Below are 12,159 nucleotides of genomic sequence, written 5' to 3'. Positions count from 1 at the left end.
CAGGAGTGTCCTGGGTCAGCTGGAGGGTGTGGGTTGGGCCTGGGCATGAGGCCTAGATGACTGGACAGGGGCTGCCCGGGCCACAAGCCCAGGCCTGAAGGAGGGGGGAACAACTTCACGTGTCCAGCCAGGCTCCCCTTTCCCCGTTATTGTGTTTGGGGTGAAAACAGACAGTAACTATGACAACTTGGAACTGGACTCCCAGGAACTATGCCTCTCTTCCCTCCAGAGGGCAGCCCTGGCTCCTCAGCCAGTGCTTCCTGTCCCAAGGCCCCCCGAGCCTTCTGCAGCCTCATTCAGGCCACAAGCACGTGGCGAACAAGATTCAGATTCCCAGCTTGGCCATTTCTCAGTGAATGTCCCTGACATGGAACCTAAACACGCTGAGCTTGAGTGTCTTTATCTCTGAAGTGGTTACCCTTATCTGTTAGTGGGGGTGATCATATCCAGTGATGCCCAGGGGTTACTTCTGGCTCTGCACTACTGAGTAATCACTCCTTTCTGGCTTGGGGGTGCATATCGGATGCTAGAGATTGAGCTGCATTGGGTTGGCTGCATGCAAGACAATTGTCTTACCCACTGTGCTATTCTACCCCACTCATTTTTCAGGGTTGGTGTGAGGAAGGAAGGTACCAGGTCTGTAGCAGACACATCTTTTCCTTGCACCTTTCTCTACGTTGTTATTTCATACTCCTGCTGCTTTTGTCCCTTCTGGTAGTATCACCATGCTATTGTCCCATTGTTTCTTTCCCTACCCCAGTTCAGCAAAGTGTTTTTGTGTTTCCTACTGGAAGCTCTGAATGGGTTATAGAGTGGCAGAAGGCTTCTGATAGTATGGTATGAGCCAGGATCTTCTCAGCTAGGGCGCTGGATGATAAAAAGAATAAGGACACAGAGAGGAGTGGGGCAGGTTGATGTCTGGTGCCACCCTCCAGGCCATGTTGGGAGCCACCCCACTCCACCTGCACACCCCTCATCCTGCCCCCATCCTTATTTCCTGCTGCTGTCTTTCCAGTTAGCATCTCAGACCCTCATCCCTCCTGATTTCTCTAGGCACCTTTTCCTGCATTTCGTTTGTCTCCTATCTCACCATAGGTTTCTTTTGGATCTTTCTGCTTTTTTTTTTTTTTTGGTTTTTGGTTTTTGAGCCACACCCGGCAGTGCTCAGGGGTTACTCCTGGCTGTCTGCTCAGAAATAGCTCCTGGCAGGCACGGGGGACCATATGGGACACCGGGATTCGAACCAACCACCTTTGGTTCTGGATCGGCTGCTTGCAAGGCAAACACCGCTGTGCTATCTCTCTGGGCCCGGATCTTTCTGCTTTGAGCATCTTAATGGTTCTCACCTCTTTTATTCTTCCCTTCCCTTACTTTGGTGTCTGGTGCTGCTGACCCTATACTTGCCTCCTGCCTTTCCACTTTCTTGTCCACATTCCTTGTCCCTTTCCATGACTTCCTCCGTCCTCCTCCGCTCAGCCCTCTCCTTCCCCCTTCTTGCTTCACTTCCCTCTCAGATCCTCTTGTCTTCTTCCCAGCTGTGGGGGCCGGGGCTGGGGAGCCTAGGGTTTGCCTCATCGTTCTGCTATGGCTTCTGGAGACAGCACATCTGGATTCCGGGGCCCAGATGTGTGGTTGCCACAGCGACCTCAGTCCCTCTGGTAAATACAGCGCCCACCCACCCCAGAGCCCCAGAGCAGAAAACAAAACAATTGTGTGACTTTCTTTTGTCACGAGATAGAAATGTCCTCCCTCCTCCCATCTTCCCACACCCATGTCTCAGGGCAATGTTGTCAAGGGCCCCAATCATTTTTCCAATGGCTCTTTGCCCCCTTCCTGTCCTAGCCTCTTAGTCCTGGCCCATCTTTCACTCAGGCTCAAGCTCTGTCTTCACTGCCTCACTGTCCTCACTGCCTCACACCCCCAGTTCTCAGGAATGGAATGTAGACTTCTGCCCCAGCCCCCTCTGTCTTCTGCTTGGCAAGTTCTACTGAAGCTACAAAATAACTGGATGCAGAAAGAAGTTTCAAAAATCCAGATTTGCCACCCTCCTCGAGTCCTTCCTTCAATGGTTTCTACCCCAAGACTTCCATCTTCCCAGAGCTGTTCTTGAGAAGAAAATACAGACTCTGAAACAAAAAAATTGCGGGGAAGCCCACCTTTATCACCACCAGTCATCGGTTGAGCCTCTGTTTCCTTTGCCCAAGTGGCACAAGTACGATGCTGTCTGTATTGGAAAGTGCTTTGTCAACGGAAGCCCGAGCAACTGTTTTCTATCTTTCCCCGCTCTGGGACTGTGCCTTGGATCCCAGCCCCTGGCCGTTCTTGGTCCCCTCTAGACTTCAGCTCCTGCCCTGAATTGCCCTTATTCGGCTTTGTCTTCCTTCCCTTCGGTCTTTTCCTCCTTCCCTTCTTGCTAGATCGTTCATCCCTTATCCTCTTGAGGTTAAGGCAACAACTTGAAGGTTCGTTCAAGGACAGAAGCTTGGAGCTGCTGACACCTGAAGTAAAGATCCCAGAGTAGCCCAAGCACAGGGCAGTTTATGATGGGCTGGGCTGTTGCTTTCATCACTTGGGACTCCTCAGTGGAGGTGCCTTATTCTGATCTCTAACTCCCTCGTGGGGACTCCCCACCATACACTTTCCCAGTTGTTCTCTCTCAGTTGAGTAAGACAAGCATTTATTTAGCACCTACACAGCATGACCAGGTACTTTTTTTTTGGTTTTGGGTCACATCCGGCAGTGCTCAGGAGTTACTCCTGGCTCTATGCTCAGAAATCGCCCCTGGCAGGCACAGGGGACCATATGGAATGCTGGGATTAGAACCACTGTCTTCTGCATGAAAGGCAAACACCTTACCTCCATGCTATCTCTCCGGCCCCTCTTTTTTAGTTTTTGAGCCATACCTAATGATGCTCAGGGGTTACTCCTGGCTATGCACTCAGAAATTGCTCCTGGCTTGGGGACCATATGGGATACTGAGGGATCAAACTGCGGTCTATTCTGGGTCAGCAGCATGCAAGGCAAACACCCTTCTCTGCGCCACCGCTCCAGCCCCCAGGTACGTTTCTGGTTAGAGCAAACCTATTAAGAAGAGCCTGAAATCCAGGGTGTGAATCAGATTTTAGATCAGTTATATATGAACCTGGAATTGTGTCTGTCATGTTTCCAGCATCTTCTCTCAAAGCTCTCAAAGCTTGGAAATGGAAGACTCACTCTGCTTGAGATTCAGGCCTCGCAACTGTGCCCAGTAGTGGACTTGTAGCTGCCCACCTCCCCTTCTACTCTTCCAGATCCTACCTTCTTTGGGCATCCTAGCTATTCTGAACCAATCTCACTTGTCATGACTGAATGTTCTAAATTATCAATAAAGCCAAAGAGCAGGGGGAAGCAAGTAGCCATGGGACAGGACTCCTGAAATCTGACACATCAGAGAAAATTCATGGTCTTTGCTGCTTCTGTACCCAACAGTATTTCAGACCCTCCCTCACCTTCCCCTGTACTTCCCCACCCCCCACTGAGGCATCAAGAACCAGGGGAATCACAGATCACTCAAGCTCTGGAGTATTCAGGCCAAGGGAGAGGAAGGAAGCTGAGTCCAGCTTTGTCCAAGATGTTGACTTCATCCTTCCCATCAAAGCCAGGAAAAAACCCACACACATCTCCCTTCTCCCCAAGACACACCACACACATGAGGACACCCTTGGGAGAACCAAGTGACCTTTGCCCTGAGCCAGGCAAAGCCAAGTGCATTTCCAGATGTGTAGCCTGGTCTTGGCCAGAACTTCACTCACCTGGTGGCCTGGGAGCTGAAGGCACCTGTGCTTCAGCCCAAGTGGCAAAAGCAGGATGCAGAGACACCTGCACACCCCTTTCACCCATCACATGAGGACTCTCCTCCCTGTGAAACCTGGGATCAGCTCTCCCTCAATCCTGACTTTTTTCCTTTTTAAGTCTCCCAGTTAGCTCTCTAACCAGGGCAGCCAGCAAGTGGGAAAATGGGGATCCAAGAAAGCAGCATCCTTTATGGGGTGTGTTGGCCACTATCTGCTCTCAGCCTTCCAGTGTGCCTGAGTTTGAAACATTCTTTCCCTCCAGCCCCCAAATTTCTTCAGAGCCTGCCCCCTGTGGCATCCAGACACAAGTCCCCTCCCAATCCCCCTCCCTGGGTCTTTACCTGTCATTCATGCCTCCACCCTTATCTGCTGCCCTAAATAGTCCCCCTGTTCCCTGTCTCCTGACACCCAACTTCTTTCCCAAGATTTCCATTCCTTGGTGCATAGCCAAGCCCCTGCCCAGCCAGTGCCTCAGCTTCATCTGCCATTTCTCTAGGAATTTGCTGAGGTGCGAGAATGAGAGGGTGGCAGGAAGCCCAAGCTGTCAGCAGGCAGTGGACTGGGCAGAACAGGGGAGAGCTTTGGGGAGAGAGCAAGGGTGAGCAAAGATGGCAAGAAGAGGTTTGGGGAAAGAGTGGAGAACTGGGGGGCTGGAGGTCAGGGACATGGAGTCCCAGAGAAGTGCTCAAGCTGGAGAGGAAATCAGGCTGGAAGATTTTCTCCTGCCCTGCCTGGCCAGGAGTGAGTTGGGGGAACTGGAGAGTGGCTGGGCAGCAGGATGGGGTGAGCTGCAGGTGGGGCAAGGTGGCAACTGGGAAAGGTGGGAGGGATTGAGAGGTGCTGGCTACAGGAAAGGTGATGGGAGAGGGAAGAAAATCGGTCTGGCAGGTGCACAAATGGTAGACAGGAAGAAGTGGCACGTCGAGTTGGCAAAAGTTAAGGCGGGAAGGAAAGGAAACGGGTGGGGCAAAGATCTGGAAGGTAAGGCTAGGCATGGAGGGAGGGGTGCGATAGGCAACCATGGGATTCGGGGACTCCAGACTGGGGGGGGTGGGTGCGTGTTTAGGTGATTCCGGAGGGAGGGGGTGGCACGTGTTGCTGTTGGGAGGGCCGGCAGGGGTGGGAGGGGAGGGAAGACCTGCCCTATCTACGCTCCCCTCCCTGACCTCATGCTGGTCCTCCCCTTCTCTTCTCCTCCCCCTGCTCGAGGCTGGCTCCCTCCTTCTCTCCGTCGCTGCGAGACGGACCGACCGTCGGTCTCTGCTTAGTGCGCCCCTACTGCGGGGAGCGGGCAAGGGTCGGTCCAGGGAGCCACTGGGGGAGCCCAGCGAGCCCCCCCGAGCAGCTCCCTCCTGAACCCGGGACCGAGCAGGTGCAGCAGACTTTGCAGCCGCTCACCCCCCAGGTGAGGAGCAGCCCGAAAAGGGGCTGGGAAGCGCTTGGAGGTGCGCTGGGCGCGAACCCGTGGCCTGAGCGCTCGGACGGACCTCCGGGCGCGCGGGGCGAGGGTGCGTCTGCAAAGGGGTGCACGGGCTAAGGTGGACTCCAGGGTGGGTGGAGGTGCTAGGAGACTTCGGAGGGGCTCCTCTGAATGGGCTGAAGCTCCCGAGGAAAAGTTGCGGGGTTGGGATGGGGATCCCGCAATGCTAGTACGCGGGAGGTGCGAGACCTAGACGGGAATGCTAAAACTCGAGGATTCTGCGGGCCGAGAATTTGGAAAGCCCCCGTGGACCCCGCGGGGACTTGTTGCGGACCATGAGCTCTGCGCCCGCGACTCACGCTTCTGGGTGACAGCTGGGTGACAGCGGTGCCTCTGGGCACAGGGGACTCAGTCTGTGCCTGCCGCGTCCCCAAACTCCGCTCTCTCTGCTTCGGTCGGGCTCAGTTTCCCCGCCTCCCCCCAACACGTGACACGCCCCGGGTGGGGCAGGCGGGCCCCTTATCTCGCCTGGAAAGAATTTAATGGCTTGGAAACAACTGGAAATGGAACTGAGAGGAACTACTGGGAAGCAAGTCGGAAACCCCACAGCTGCCGCCTGTCCGCTTCCAGGCGCCCCCGCCCCTGCTTCCCGTATCCCGGGCCCCTCCCCTTCGCCTACCCGCACCCCCAAATCCGGTCCGCTCCGTTCCCCCAACTCCCTTCACTTTGAGCGGCAGGAATGGATTATACCTTCCTGTCCCCCTCTGCCAGTTGACTGACTCTCCTACTGGGTGTCTTACTGAGAAATCCTTTCCCTTCCTTCCTCTTCACCCCCTTGGCCCATTTGCACCCCAGAGTAAAGACCACCAGTATCTCCCAGCAGGCTTTTCCCAAAAACCTTCCAGTTCACTCTGGAAACCCCCCTCATCTGCCTCCCTCCTCTCACACTCCTTGACTCCTGCAATTACCCTTCATCTCTAAGCTCCCCTGGAGAAGGCAACATGGGGAGCAGAGGGAGGCCAGAGGGTGGCCCAGAGCCAGGCCCTCTCCCCACCTCTCAGGATCTTTGGTCCCTGATGAGCAAAGTGTCGAAGTTGGCCACGGTGTGAATTGTGAATGACCCAGCAAGCTGAGTCACTGAGTCTGGGCTGTGCTGCCCCCACCCCGCCAGCCATCCAAGTCCAACCTTGAGGAAGAGGCCAAGAGGGTGAGGCCTCCCCACTCCCAACAGCATCCAGCACTCTACAAGGGATAAGGAGAGGAAAATGCTAGGGACACCCCAGGATTGTGCTTTCCAAGCCTGAGAGAAAAGTGATAGGGGTGTGGAGAGTGGGGAACTGGTGGTGACCCATTTAGACTAGGAGATGTGATCTGTGGAGGACCCTGCTCTGCTGTCAGTCCTGCCTCTGCTGTCCAGCTTCTCTTTGTGGCAGAGAAACCTCTCCTGCCCCCCACCACACTGTGGAAGATTCAGGGGTCAGCTGAGAGAGCCTGGGGAGCTGAAACTCCTAAAGGCTTCCAGGGGTGTGGGGGTCCATGTGTCCTTTGCTTTCCTCTGGGGAGTCTGTCTGCTAAGTCCTTTGACTCACATAGAGTTCACATGAGTTTTCTCCCCTGAGGGGAAGCTGCTGAAGGGAGGTTGTGTGGGAGGTTTTGGCCTTCCTGACTATGCACGTGTTACACGTGTGTAAGGCTGCAAAGGCACCCTCTGGTGGGACCAGCTCCGTTGCATGCAATGCTGTGTGCACTGGTGGGAGAGGACATTGTCTATGTTCATGTATTCGTGTGTATTCTGTTTTGTTTTGTTTATGTTTTGGGGCCACATCCAGCAGTGCTCAAGGGTTACTACTGACTCTGAACTCAGGAATCACTCCTGGTGGGCTTGAGGGATCATATGGGATTCCGGGGATCCAACCTGGGTTGGCTGCATGCAAGGCAAAATGCCCTACCCATTGTGCTATTGCTCAGGGCCCTCTTCTGTATGCTTATGTATAGGAACCCTCTGGCCCACTTGGGTAAGTCAAAGCCTACCTTGTACCCAGGTCTACACCCCAAACTGAGAGAAGGGCTAAAGCTCTAGTGAACAGCAACTCTGTCCCCTTCTGGGTATTCTCTCAATATGGAAAGATGTTTGTGGGGGCCAGCTCCCCCCCTCAGGTGTTTGTGGGGATGCTGATTGGGGGCCCTAAAAATGTCTTTTTCTCTTAAGCTTTACAGGAGAAAGTAGAGTGGAAAGCCAGGAAATGTGGTTGCATAGATAGGAAAGAGTCACTTCTCCCTCACTGGTCAGGATTATTCTTCTTCCTCTGAACCCAATCTGGTCTTTCCATTCCATATTTCCCTGCAACCCCCTCTTCTAGCTCACCCTGTGAACCCCACGATCTTTTCTCTCCCTATGCCCCCCCAATCCTTGCCTCAGTGACTTCCACAGATAAACATGAACAGGTAACCAGCACCCAAACCAAGAAATAGGATATTCCTAGCACCCCAGAATCCCCACACTGTACCCCCTCTTATCACTATTCCCCCACATTTCTGACTTGCAGCACTGCACATTAGCATATAAATAGAACTTTACAGCACATTCAGTTTTGAGCCTGGATTCTTTCGTTCAAGCCCGCATTAGTGAGATCCATCATGCTATTACATATGGTTGGAGTTCCTTCGTGTGGCTTGATTTCATTACACTGTGTGAGTAAACCATGCTTTATTTAATCCATTTGACTATGTGAAACATTTGAGTAGTTGCCAACTGGAGACTTTTTTATGGCCAGTTTTGCTCTGGTGAGTATTCTCCTAAGAATGGAGTGGCTGGGTCATAGGATTTGCATTTGTAGGTTCAGTCAGTTCTACCAGACACTTTCCAGAGTGCTTGTACCATCTGGCCCTGATAGAGTCCACACCTGCCCTGTCCTGTTTCTCCTGCTCTTACTAGTCCTGGACACTGTCCGTGGTCCTAGCCCTGCCCTTGGTCCTGCCCTTTGTTCCAGCCATGATGCTAGTCCTGGGCTTCATTGGAGCTTTTCATTCACTCCTTAAGTCTGTAAGTTTCTATCAAGCACATTCTATTATAAATCACCACAAATGCTACAGGTGAGATGGTTTCATGCCAATGGTTTCCTGCTATCACATGACAGTGGGGTCTGACTCCCCAGGAAACTTCTCTGAGTAAGGGGTGAGGTTTGAGACATGAAGAATGTGGAGGTTAAGAGAAGTGAAGAACATTCTACAGTCCAGAATCCATTAAGGTCTGAAGCTGGGAAGAGTATGATGAATGTAAGACCAGAGTTGAGAGAGGAGAGAAAGGTTAGGAGGGAGGGACAAGAGCTAGAGGGTGGGAGCCTAGAGATCCAGGACTGTTTGTCAGGGAAACACTAATGGCTTTTCAGTGGGAAGAGGGAGATCCTTACTGCCTCTGTGAGCATGTAAGGGGAAAGAATGGAAGCAGAGGGATCAGTTTGAAGGTAGTCCTGTTTTTCAAGCAAATGGTGGGTGGGAACGTGAGTTGTAATTTCAACTTACCAAAGTTGAGTTGAAATAAGAAAACGAAGGAGATTTGTCGGGGGAGGTGGGGAGGTAGGTCCAGAGAGATAGTCTAATGGTCAAGCATATGCTTTGTATGTGGCAACCCTAGGTTTGACACCTGGCACTTCCAGGACTCCTGAACACCACTGGGAGTGATCCCCAAGTTTCAGATATGTTGAATTTGTAATGCCTAAGAGAAGATGCCAAGTAGGCAGTAGAATCTATTACTTGGTAGTAAGAGGAGATGACTAGGATGAACTTGTAAACTGGGGATTATTTGAAAATTAAAGTCATGGGGTCTGATGATCCCTGATCACCTAGGTGGGTGATCAGAGAAATAAGTCTCAACTCTGCCTGCACATTGCAATATCTGGAAAGCTTTTAAAAAATCAGTTGAGGGCTGGAGAGATAGCACAACGGTAAGGCGTTTGCCTTAGATGCAGAAGGACAGTGGTTCGAATCCCGGCATCCCATATGGTCCTCCGAGCTGCCAGGAGCGATTTTTGAGCACACAGCCAGGAATAACCCCTGAGCACTGCTGGGTGTGACCCAAAGAACAAAAAACAAGGACCGGGCGGTGGCGCTAAAGGTAAGGTGCCTGCCTTGCCTGCGCTAGCCTTGGACGGACCGCGGTTCGATCCCCCGGTGTCCCATATGGTCCTCCGAGCCAGGAGCAACTTCTGAGCACATAGCCAGGAGTAACCCCTGAGCGTTACCGGGTGTGGCCCAAAAACCAAAAAAAAAAAAAAATGAGTTGAGGGGCCAGAGTGGTAGTGTAGCAGTAGGGTGTTTTCCTTGCATGCGGCTGACTGCGGTTCTATTCCCTGGCGTCCCATATGGTCCCCCAAGCCAGGAGCAATTTCTGAGTGCAGAGCCAGGAGTAATCCCTGAGCGTCACTGGGTGTGGCCCCCAAACCAAATTTAATTTAATTTAATTTAATTTAAAAATGATGAGTAAAATTCAGTTCCTTAGTTCCTGGTTAATATTTCAAGTGTCCAAGAGCCTCTATCTCCTGGCTACTATGTTGACAGCATAGATAAAGAATACTCTTGTGGGAGTATTCTTGAAAGTGATTTTGAGGGAGGCCCAGTAAGATGAGAAGAAATGTTTCCTAAATTTTGTTTCCCTGAGATTGCTGGGAGACCTTAATGACTGTTTGGTTGCAAGACGATGGAGAAGCCAGATGAGAGTGTAATGAAGCATGTCTGGGACATGGGGGAATGGAAACAGGGAGGACAGGAAAATCTTTTGACAACTGTGGTCATGAAATAGAGGAGAGAGGTATGTGGTGACTAAAGGGAGTATAAGATTAATGAAGGTTCTTCTATTTTAAAGCATAACTTTCACATAGCGAAATGCACAACTTTTTTTTTTTTTTTTTTTTTGTGGTTTTTGGGTCACACCCGGCAGTGCTCAGGGGTTACTGCTGGCTCCATGCTCAGAAATTGCTCCTGGCAGGCACGGGGGACCATATGGGACGCCGGGATTCGAACCGATGACCTTCTGCATGAAAGGCAAACGCCTTACCTCCATGCTATCTCTCCGGCCCCTTTTTTTTTGGTTTTTATTTGGGCCACACCTGGCAGTGCTCAGCAGTTACTCCTGGCTGTCTGCTCAGAAATAGCTCCTGGCAGGCACGGGGGACCATATGGGACACCGAGATTCAAACCAACCACCTTTGGTCCTGGATCGGCTGCTTGCAAGGCAAACGCCGCTGTGCTATCTCTCCGGGCCTTTTTTTTTTTTTTTTTTTTTTAGCTACATTTGGCAGTGCTCTGGGCCTACTCCCAGTGTGGTACTCAGGAAATCATGTGGTGCTCAGGGATCAGAATCAAGCCTTCTGCATACAAAGCATGAGTTCTAACCTGTTGAGCTATTCTCCAGGGCACAAATGCACAAATCCTAACTGTAGGGCTGCATTAATTTATGCATAATTTCATAACCAGTATCTATTCAGAATAAACATTCTCAGAGATACCGTCCCTATGACTCTTCTAGTCAACACTATCTCTAAAGTAATTCTACTGTGTCTTCTAATTGCAAAGATTAGCTCTACCTGTTTTATTTTGCTTTGTTTTGCTTTTGCTTTTGACGCCACGCCTAGCAATGCTCTGGGGCTATTCCATGCTCAGTTTGGGGGAGTCAGGGGCCACTCCCAGTGGTGCTCAGAGGTACTCAGGGTACCATGTGGTTTGGGGACCAGAATCCTGGCCTCCTTAGTTAAAGCATGAGCTCCAGGCTTTTGATATATCTCCCCCATGCTATGCTGTCTATTTTTGAGTCTTACATGAATAACACCATTCAAAATGTTCCCTTCTGTGCCTGTTTTCTTTTGCTGAATATTGTGTGTGACATTTTGTTCTTGCTTTTGCATGTAGCAAGGTATTTGTTGTTGTTACTGCTGCTGCTGTACGGTATTTCATTGCATGATTGTGCCACAATGTAGTTTTTTCACAGTGTTTTTGTTTTGTTGATGGACGTGGTGTTTTTTCAATTATGGTTAATAAAATAAATATTAAACATTATTTTTTTAATATTTTTATTGTGACCAATATGAATTACAAGTCTTTCACAGTTATATTTAAGGTACATAGTGACAGTGAATTAGGGCCACTCCCACCATCAGTGTTGTCCTCCCTCCATCCTTGTTCCCAGCATGCATCACATACCATATCCCTGGTCCCCTGAACTGCTACTGTAGAGGTCCCCTTTATGTATAGCTTGTTGGGCTATATTGATTCTGTTGTCATTGACTTTGGGTTTGGTGTTTGGGTCTGATCATTTTTTATTTACACTCAATGTTCATGTGACTGTTTGCTCCTGGTACCATCATAATCTTAAACATTTTTGTACATATCTTTTGGGTAGACATAGACAATCATTTCTGTTTTATATTTACCAAGAAGTAGAATGACCTTTTTCTAGGCTTTAGTAGATTCTACCAAATAGTTTTCCAAAATGGTTGCATCAGAAACCAGATCAATAGTAGAACAATGGAATGGGTGTTTGCCTTGAATGTGACTGATCTGGGTTCTATCCTTGGCATCCCATTGGTTCCCCAGAGCACCTCAAGGAGTAATTCCTAAGGGCAGAGCCAGAAACAGCCCCTGAGCATCACTGGGTGTGGTCCCCCAAAACAAACCCCAGTAAAACCCAGAATGATTGAACTAACTTATGCTGTTGTTGATAATAGATGTGTTGATAATTGTGTTCCAGGTGCTTTCTGTTCTTACTGGTATGGAATAATGATAGTATGCAACCATTTTTGTGAACTATTTTTTATTTTTATTTTTGGGCCACACCCAGTGGCGCTCAGGGGTTATGCCTGGCTCTGCACTCAGAAGTTACTCCTGGCAAACTCAGGGACCATCTGGGATGCT

At 50.5% G+C, this 12,159-nt stretch overlaps 1 protein-coding gene across 1 annotated transcript in view; it reads left to right on the top strand.

Annotated features, from left to right (window-relative positions):
• The first annotated feature begins 5,071 nt into the window (after positions 1-5,071).
• Positions 5,072-12,159, top strand: part of TNXB (tenascin XB) — a 70,975-nt gene continuing 63,887 nt past the window's right edge. Inside the window, 1 exon segment of the mRNA XM_049765188.1 lies at positions 5,072-5,238. The gene's annotated coding sequence lies outside the window, so the exon portion shown is untranslated.

Source organism: Suncus etruscus, chromosome 18 (assembly GCF_024139225.1).
Source record: "Suncus etruscus isolate mSunEtr1 chromosome 18, mSunEtr1.pri.cur, whole genome shotgun sequence".
NCBI lineage: Eukaryota > Metazoa > Chordata > Mammalia > Eulipotyphla > Soricidae > Suncus > Suncus etruscus.
This window is presented reverse-complemented; position numbering and strand designations above follow the sequence as displayed.